Source organism: Catharus ustulatus, chromosome 3 (assembly GCF_009819885.2).
Source record: "Catharus ustulatus isolate bCatUst1 chromosome 3, bCatUst1.pri.v2, whole genome shotgun sequence".
Taxonomy (NCBI): Eukaryota; Metazoa; Chordata; class Aves; order Passeriformes; family Turdidae; genus Catharus; species Catharus ustulatus.
The window spans coordinates 56,928,161-56,937,065 of record NC_046223.1 but is presented as its reverse complement, the minus strand read 5'-3'; positions in this window follow the sequence as shown (position 1 = coordinate 56,937,065).

The window sequence follows — 8,905 nt, the reverse complement described above, 5'->3', positions numbered from 1 at the left end:
TTCTTTTTTTTTTAAGGGAAGCCAGATGATGGAGCTGAAGCTGTGTGTTCAATTCTAGTTTCATAACATCCAGTCTCAAGAAAACTTCCTTTTACCCCACCATTTGAAAATTTCAGACATTGCTACATAGTAAGGAAGTTTCCTCAACTTACATAATGCTTTCCCTTCTCTTCCTCTTCCCTTACATCCTCCAAGTTGATGAAGCAGAGGACATGAACAGAGCTCCAAGAAGACTGCAGTAGGAAGAGCAGTGATTCTTGCTACCTTCTCACCAGTTGTGCTACAGACCTCCCAGACATAAACAGAAGATGAAGAGAGCACCAGACTTTCTCTACCATGTGGGGATGTTCCACATCAGAGCCAATTACACTTCTGCTCAGTGAATCTCTCCAGAGAGTCAGAAAGAAAAGACAGCTCCAAACAAACACAAATGGTGACTTTGCTTTCTTTCTTCAGATCTACCAACACCCCCTTTCCTTATTCTTCAGCTCCAAGAACTGTGTTTTACCTGCAGAGCTTACTTCAGTTCCAGGAACATCTGGGCTGAGAAGCAGCCAATCATTCAGAGCAGCTACTTTTCCCAAGCCTCCATCAGCCCAGCTGCAGCAGAATCCAAGTTGCAAGTGTGACAACCAAGTGGGGAGAGAAGCTCTGGGAGTTTGCTCTGGCACAGGTTAAGGCTGGGAGGACTGGAAGAGGACTGACGTAACGAGACCTATATAAGGCTTTGTGACACCAGCAGTTGTCTCAGTGGTTTTACAAGTATCAGTTGTATTTACGCTAGCTCAAGTGTTGCTGTCTGCAAGAGAAATTCAGCTTTCTTATGGCTGCTTCTCAATTCAACATTCATGAAACAGCCAACACCCTTGGTCAGGATCAAGGGCTCATCATGGTAGATACTAGGTAGATAAAGAAGATTACATCATCCCATCCCAAAGCCTTGGCAGAGATAAAGAGGGAGTAAGATGATGACCAAGTACCTGGAAAGGGAAAAAACAAATCCAACCATGTCCCCTCTTGGCATCTATCAAAATAATGATTATGTGTAAAGCCCTGATTGTATGCATATACGTAAATAAAAAGCAAGACTCATACTCAGCACCGGGAAGTTGTTTAGCTAAAGTCTGCAAGCTCCTGCCTGTAATAATCCTCCTCCCTTCTGACTGGAGCCAAGAAAAGGGTTTAGTATTTTTCCTCTTCTCTAACCTAATACTATTTGTAAATGTGTTTTTCCTCTCTCCTATCTTTCCAGTTGGTTTTATTTATGTAGACATGCCAGTGTGGTAAATTTCAGACCTATAATTTGTGGCTTCCTGACTTGGGGATGGTTCTGAAGTCGTTCTTATGTGGCTGTTCCTCCAGCTGAATGTTTACACACATATACCCTATGCATAGCTTTTACTTACGTGCATGAGTAAGAGTTCTGCATGCTTCACATAACTTTTCAGAGTCTACATGTGTTTCTGATCATGACAACACATTGAAAATATGTGCCTACAAAACACATTTTAAATGTATTTATACAACACAGTATGTGCTTACCCTTGAGGTGTTTTCTATATATAGAAAAGCTGAAGATTAGGCTTCCTGCTCTCATTCTTTCCCTTTAAGTTCTTCTCTTGCGATTCATTGTATCCAGGTTTCCATTACCACTCAGCTGTGCATTATTTTTCACCGGCATGAAATCAATCAAACCTGAATTCTGATAACACACATGCACATGATAAAGCATGAGACTATCCCCTAAGGAGATATCTGGACTTTCACATTTCAGTCAATTCAACAACAGTGATGGTGTGGGAATGAGCATCAGCTCAATGTCTGCCGAGAGACCACACCTCATAAACCTTCAAGGTATCGAGAAGTATAGTTACAAAATACTAACAGTGTCACTCATTGTCACATATATGAACATATTGAACATATATGTCCTTTAAATCTCTTTTCTTAAAAAAAAAAAAAAAGTAAATCTAGTAAGTTCAGTCTTGTTTATAATGGTTTTAAACAGAATGGTTTTAAAGAGTGATTTAACTCCAAAGTACTTTTTTTTAAATTTAGTTAGTTTAGCTTGCAGATGAGGCCCAGCCATTCTAAGTTTCCTTCCGCATGTCAGACTTGAAGGCATTTATAAGATTTATGAGGCATTTATACTTTCACACCTGAATCTTGAAATAAGCTACATGCAGTATAAAAAGTCAGTCACCCTATTGGCCCCAAATAGGAAACACAAAGAGCCATGACTAGTTCCTGATTACCCCGTACTTCTGAAAGTATTCACTCTAAGACTTTACAGTATGAGCATTAAACAGTACTTTCTCCACCATCACCTTCCCTTTCCTAAGGTTGAGATGCAAGAAGGGAAGGCAGGCAGGCTGCAGCAGCCCTGGGACCTGCACTCACAACAATTCCCAGTTAACAGCTGCAGCCACCTCTGGGGTGGCTGTCCCCCAGTGAGGAAATACAAAACACATACTACCACAGCCTGAAGACAGTAACACTTTAAACTAGACGAGTTTAACAAAATGACTATGTGTGTTCCACAGCCTTTGGACTAATCTTATAAACTCAAGCAATCCTAAAAGTCAACAGTGCTACATAAATGTATTCACACACTGATAACTGCCTGCAGGACCAAGTCCTAAGTTAAGTAGATTTTACAAACCTCATTATTGTCTGTATTTACAGAATACAATCTATCTGACATATGTATGTTCCCTTTTTGTCATCATTATCTTTAATGGATTTTTATTTATGTGCATGACTAGACAGGCTCTGTTTCATGTGAATACCAGCATTCATCCACAGAGAACAATAAAATGTCTTTCTCCCACTGCAAAAGTTTGTCCGGGAGCAGAGACCCACACAATTCAGCCAAGCAGACAAACACCACCAAAAAATCCCCACAGGAAAACATGTAAGCAAACAATTTCCAAGGTCTCGTACACCAGGCTGTGATACATAATCTGCTGGTGGCACTGTTATGGACAAGTCAATTTTTACCATTCAGAATATTTTCACAATCTATTTGAGATAAGAAGAAAGAGAGGGCTGGGAGGACTAGAAAATCCAACCAGGGTTAGTCACCACAGACAAACCCTCAGCAGCCCAACCAGCTGAGTAATTCATGAGGTGCTCTCTTACAGCAGAGTCACACACATAAAAGCCTAATAGCACCACCAGTCAGACAGCAAGTGCCAGCTGCTCACACAACAATATTTGAAATAAAGGTCAAATAATACAGCAGCAAAACCTTGTCCAGAAATTTCAGATGACGGCTAGCCTTCTGCATGGATCCATGGATCCAGCCTTACCCTGGGAAGGAGGAGGCATCATTTATCCTCCTCCTCCACTCCTGTGAGCAAAACCTGGAGCTGCTGCTGCCCTTTCCTGCAGTGGGAGGAGAAGACAGACAATGGGAAAACAAACAGCTCACTCTGGATCTCCCTTACAGCCTGTTGGTCTCAAAACACACTCTGGACTATATTACCTCTCAGCCATTAACTTTCTCTTCCTAAAGAGAATGCTGGACCTGCTGATGGGATCACTGGGAAGAGTAAAGCACTGACAAGGAGGTGTTTTGGATAGCGAGGAAGCTGAAGGGCACACGATGGCATGCTTGAGAGAGAAAGGCTCGAGCATGTCCTTAAAGCACAAGGGTTGCCAGCAAGTGTCCCTGCACTGGTGTATTCTAGAGCCAGCCACGTATCCAAGAGGCAGAAACTGATGGTTAAAATAAATAATTAACCCACAATCTCAAGCCAAAAGCCATTGGGAATAATGGTTTTGTTCCCCAAAACATTTACAGTGCTTGAATGTTGTTTAAAGCCTGGACTAGAATTTCAGACCACTGTTTTACCCAAATTTTATCTAAATCCATGATTTTCAGGGGAAAAACCAAAGGAATTTTAAGTCAAATTATCTTCTAATCGAATTAAGGACCGCCTTATTTAGTTTATTCCATTCTGTTAAACCTAGTCTCTTATATTACAAATTAAATTCAGAATAATCCACTTTTTCTAATGATGGCTTTTCAGGAGAATAAATAGATATTTATCAGAAAAGGAATAGAAATAAATCACTTTTTAAAGAAGGTTAAATGGTGCCTGATAGTCTATAACCTGAGAAGTTAATCAAACAAGGAGAAGGAAAACCCTACCTTGTAAGTAAGGTAATTACAAATCTAGTTTCTACACTCTGGAATGAAGCCAAGATCTAAGTGTGAAGGACTGAGAGGAAAATCTGTTGTAAATTCCCTCAAGTGAAAGTCCCTATTTAAAAGGCAGAAAACACAATTAGAAAGGTCATGAAGTCACAGGAGTTGTTTGGGTTTTTTTCAAAGCACAACACCAAATGAAATTTGACTTCTTTTTAAAATGGCAGAGATAGACACAGCTGCACACATTGACACAGTTGGAGTGTAACTCTCACACTAGAAAAAGTAGGTTTTGCACTGAACTTTTGTAGGCACTTCAGATATTTACTGAGTAGGAATCACAACCTCAATGATCGTGAAAATTTATTCTTATATATTCTCAGTTTAAAGAAAAAAAAAAAAGCCATACCTCTCATATAGGCATAAAGTGAGAAATTACACATAAGCTTTTTCACTAAACTTTCACCAAGCCTGGTTTTACCCTCTGTCTAGGTAAAAGGGTTGTGTAGAGAGGGAAATATGGCAATAGCAGACTCATGTTCCTTGACTACAGTTTGTAAGACTAAGCTCTTTGGAAGGTTTTTAGCAAAGGTAAAAGAGTGAATCTGAGAGTTTAAACAGAATTCAGTGCATGGGTACATACATTCACCCAGAGGCATACACACATGTAAATACTTTTATACTTGTATAAAGCTCAGGCAAATTCCACTGAAACTAGGAAACCAGACTGGAAAATCTGCTTACATTACACCTTTGCATTTTAGTCATAAGTTAAAAAGACAGTGGGTGTTGTGACCGACTGACAGTAAATTCAGCCACTACGTGGTGGGTTAAACTGTTGCCTCTCCTGATTTTTAATTGGAGGTTAACTTTGGCACGCTCCACTATAAACAAGTCCTGGCACTAAAAACAAAGAGACAAGAAATCATTTCATCGATGTATTCCTGTAGTTCATCAAATATTCATCATTTACTTTGCCCAGATACATTGTCAAAGGTGATAAACACACTCATATCACTAACAATAGTCTGATATTCTGCTCCATTCCTCATCACAGGTGTACCCAGTCCTGATTCCAAGAAAAGCAACAGCGCAGAATGTAACCATATCCAAGAACATGAAAGGTCTGGCTCTAACTCTCAGAAACCTTCCTGAGCAAGTATAGCAAAACAGCACCCTGATCCTGTCCCCACTTTCTATTCACCTTACATGTAATTGCACACACTAAAGTGACTCCGAAGTAGATATAGTAGATGTAAACCCAGAAATGCTTCATACACCTCCTATATAACACCAGAAGGCCTTGAGGCAAACACCCCAGACACTTGCTGTCACTCCCAGTCAGGATGCAGGCAGATCACACACACACAAAAAAAAGTTACTGCAAGAAAGGGTCCTGCCAGAAAAGTGATGGCAAATCCCAGAACAAAGCTACTATAGCACCTCAGGATATGTAAGTGGTCTCAGACTGAGCAGCTGGCAAGACTGCCACATTTCAGGCAGTACATACTTGCATTATTACTTTGCAAAGTATATTATCCCCCCCAAAATTAAAACATAACATCCTTAATCACAGGTTGTTCCCACTAATAAATTACCTATTTAATATGTTTACATAGGCTCTTTTCCACAGTACGAGTCATGTTAAAATTGTCCTAATTAAAATATCTCCATTTATTTGCATGACTAATCAGTACTTTTCTGTAACATGGCACTTCGTATCTTCAAAGCACTTCAACTGCATATAAATGGATTATCTGAAAACTTGCCCAAAAATGTATCTTGAAATCTAATGCAGAGTCTCAGCTATTGCTTCCCAAAATAACTACTGGCTTTGCGTGCACTCTGAATTGTAGTGAGGATAATATTGACAGGTCTGCAGAAGCACACGTGTTACTTACGGAAAGAGTAAATATTCCACAGAAGAGATAAAGGCAGTAGACCAGACAGTGTTCCTTGATGACATGGAAAAGCAGATGGCTCAGTTCTTTGAGCGGTAGCAAAGACAAGTCTATCCCACTTCCCACCATGCTTTTTGCTGAAAAGAGCTGTCACACTCATGTGCAAATTAAGTCCCACATCCCTAAAATTGCTTGCAAGAGACTTGCCACCATTCTTTCACTTCCTCCTCTTTGGAGCTTTCTACAGACTTGAATGTCAAAATATTCTGGACATCTGGTGCTGCTTTCTGGAGACTCTGGCCACTGACGATTTGCACTGCATGAGAAATTAATTTCTTGGTATCATGCCACCCGTGTGTCTCCCTATAAAGTTCATACCCCTGGGCCACTCATTGGTTGAAAGGAGATGAAGGTGGGTACTATTTTGCTTCACAACTTGTTTTAACAAGGATTTTATATACAGAAACAAGCTACTTCCGTAAGCACAGAGCTGCCCTACCTGTCTGAAAGTTATTTGTCTTTTTAAAAATTAAAAATTAAATTAGAAATGGCAGGGATGTGTGGATGTATCTTTCAACTCTATCAGGAAGCAGCATAAAAGAGTTGATTTTGTAGGTCTATTGGCTTGATTTTAAAAGGCCAAACTATATTTTAGAGCTATCAATATGCTTTCCCTTGTCAGAAATTTAGGACCATTACTAATACTTTTCTTCTACTGAAAAGAAAACCCCCTTAGTTCTTCCAAACAAAAAGTGGTGTTTTTGTAATATTCTGCACGTGCCTCAACTGAAGGAACATCAGTGATGATTTTACTGTAGATAAGCACAAAACTGCAAAAATACTGATTCTGAATGTTACTGTTCCCTGTCCCTCCTTCCTGTGTGGTGCCCCTGAACTGCATCTTCCCATGCATTCATTCAATTGCTTCAGGGTCCTTTAAACCTCCAAATTTCACTGGGGTTATGGGAAAGTGTGCATGGCGGCTTTTATCCAGAAGGGCCTGAAAGCACTTTATGACCTCTACCAGAATGCAACCACATACAGCCTACCCACATCTCTGTAAATTCATAAGGCTGCAGAGACATCAAGAGATTATTAAGTCTGTCCCTCCCAGCAGGATCAATTATACTCAGGCTATTTCTGACAGAGGTCACCTAGCCCGTTCTTTAAGACATCAAATAATGGAGGTTCCACAGCTTCCTTCAGCATCTTAAACCAGTGCTTAACTCTCCTTGACATCAGGTTTTTCAACCAAATTCAAGCTGTGTGCTGTAATTTAGGTTTATTGTTTCTTGTTCCACAAACTTCTTACATAACTCTTTAATGTTCATTCTTATGACAACAATGCAGTCATCTTCTCTTAAGACTATGCAACACAGTTTAATATTTTCTCAAAGGCCAATGTTTTCTAAGCAAGAGGGGCTGTTGCCCCCTCGCTGAAACTACCTGCTGTGGTAAGTACTTCAGGTTATGGCAGGCACTGCCAGCCCTAAAATGACAGTACCCAAAAGGAATGGAAGTGTCCCCCTTGCACAGTTAATGAAAGGCTCTTGAAGAATGTGGTGAGAACCAGAGCCCCAGCTGTTCTTTCCTGTTCTGTGTTGGTTAGAAATACAGGTAATTTGCCATCAATTACCAGGCAGTTCACTATTCACACTGACAGTCACACAGTTTGGTTTAGACTCAAAAGGAGATTTGAATGCCTGCTGGTTGAGTCCCTCTTCAGCTTTGGGAAAAAAGAAAAACCAAAGAAAAGTCAGACAAACAAGATCTGAGCAAAGCCTGTCTGCACTGTTTTTTCCATTCTGTTGCTCTTTAGGCCCTTTAAACTGTACTAGTAAGTACAATAGAGAACAATTAAATCCCCAACCCAGCACACTCAGGAAGGTAAAACTACAAGACAAGGCTCACTAAAAGAAAGTCTTACCATCTAAATAGGTAAGACAGACTGTAATAAAGGGATAGATCATTATAAAGGAAGAAAAAAACTTATTCACCAATGTCAATACAAACAAAATATCCACAGAAAAATAAATGTAGAAAACTAAGGATGTAGCTGCAGGGAGTACATGAGGGGTTTTCTGCAAAACTACTGCTCCCCCCAACCCTGTCACGTGCCTGTCCCACTCCAGACCTGGCAGTTTTTTCAGCACTAAACTGCCCTTCACTACCACTGAGTTTCAGTAGGCAAACATGTAAATTGGGTGTTAAGTTTACATGAGCAGCACAAGAGAAATTGAGTTATCATTTTTTAGCCAGTGACTGAGGCAATCAATCTCACAGTTCACCTCCTTATTTCAAGAGGGGAGCAGGAGACACAGAAGCTACCAAGTTTGAAGGATCCCCAGCCCTAGCACATATCCCATGTCTTCCCCCATGAAGAACTGCTTGAAATATAATAAACAAATCATGCCTAAAATGTTCATAAAGCACTATTACTTTAAAATAAAAGCACTTTATGACCTAGTTGCAATATATATTGCCCCTTCAATCCTCTTAAGAGAGCTTTAACTTACCACAAATTTAGAGAGATCTCAGGAAAACCATAAAGTTTGCACACATGAAGCAACAGCTTCTCCCCCCACCCCGGAGACTCCTTTCTGTCTTCCTTTTCCTCCCCCACCCAAGCCCTGAACACAGGAAGAGAGATCACCAGCTGCCTGCTGAAGAAAACAACTACCAAATAGTGTGCATCATTCAGATGGCTTGGATGATTCAGCTTTTCCATGTGAACTTTAAGTGGCACAAATGGTGCTCTGTGCATTTCTGAATCAGGCGTGTATTTAATAGTCCAAGTACATAACACAATTTCTACTTGAAGAACAACTTTTCATCTTAAATACAGTAGCAT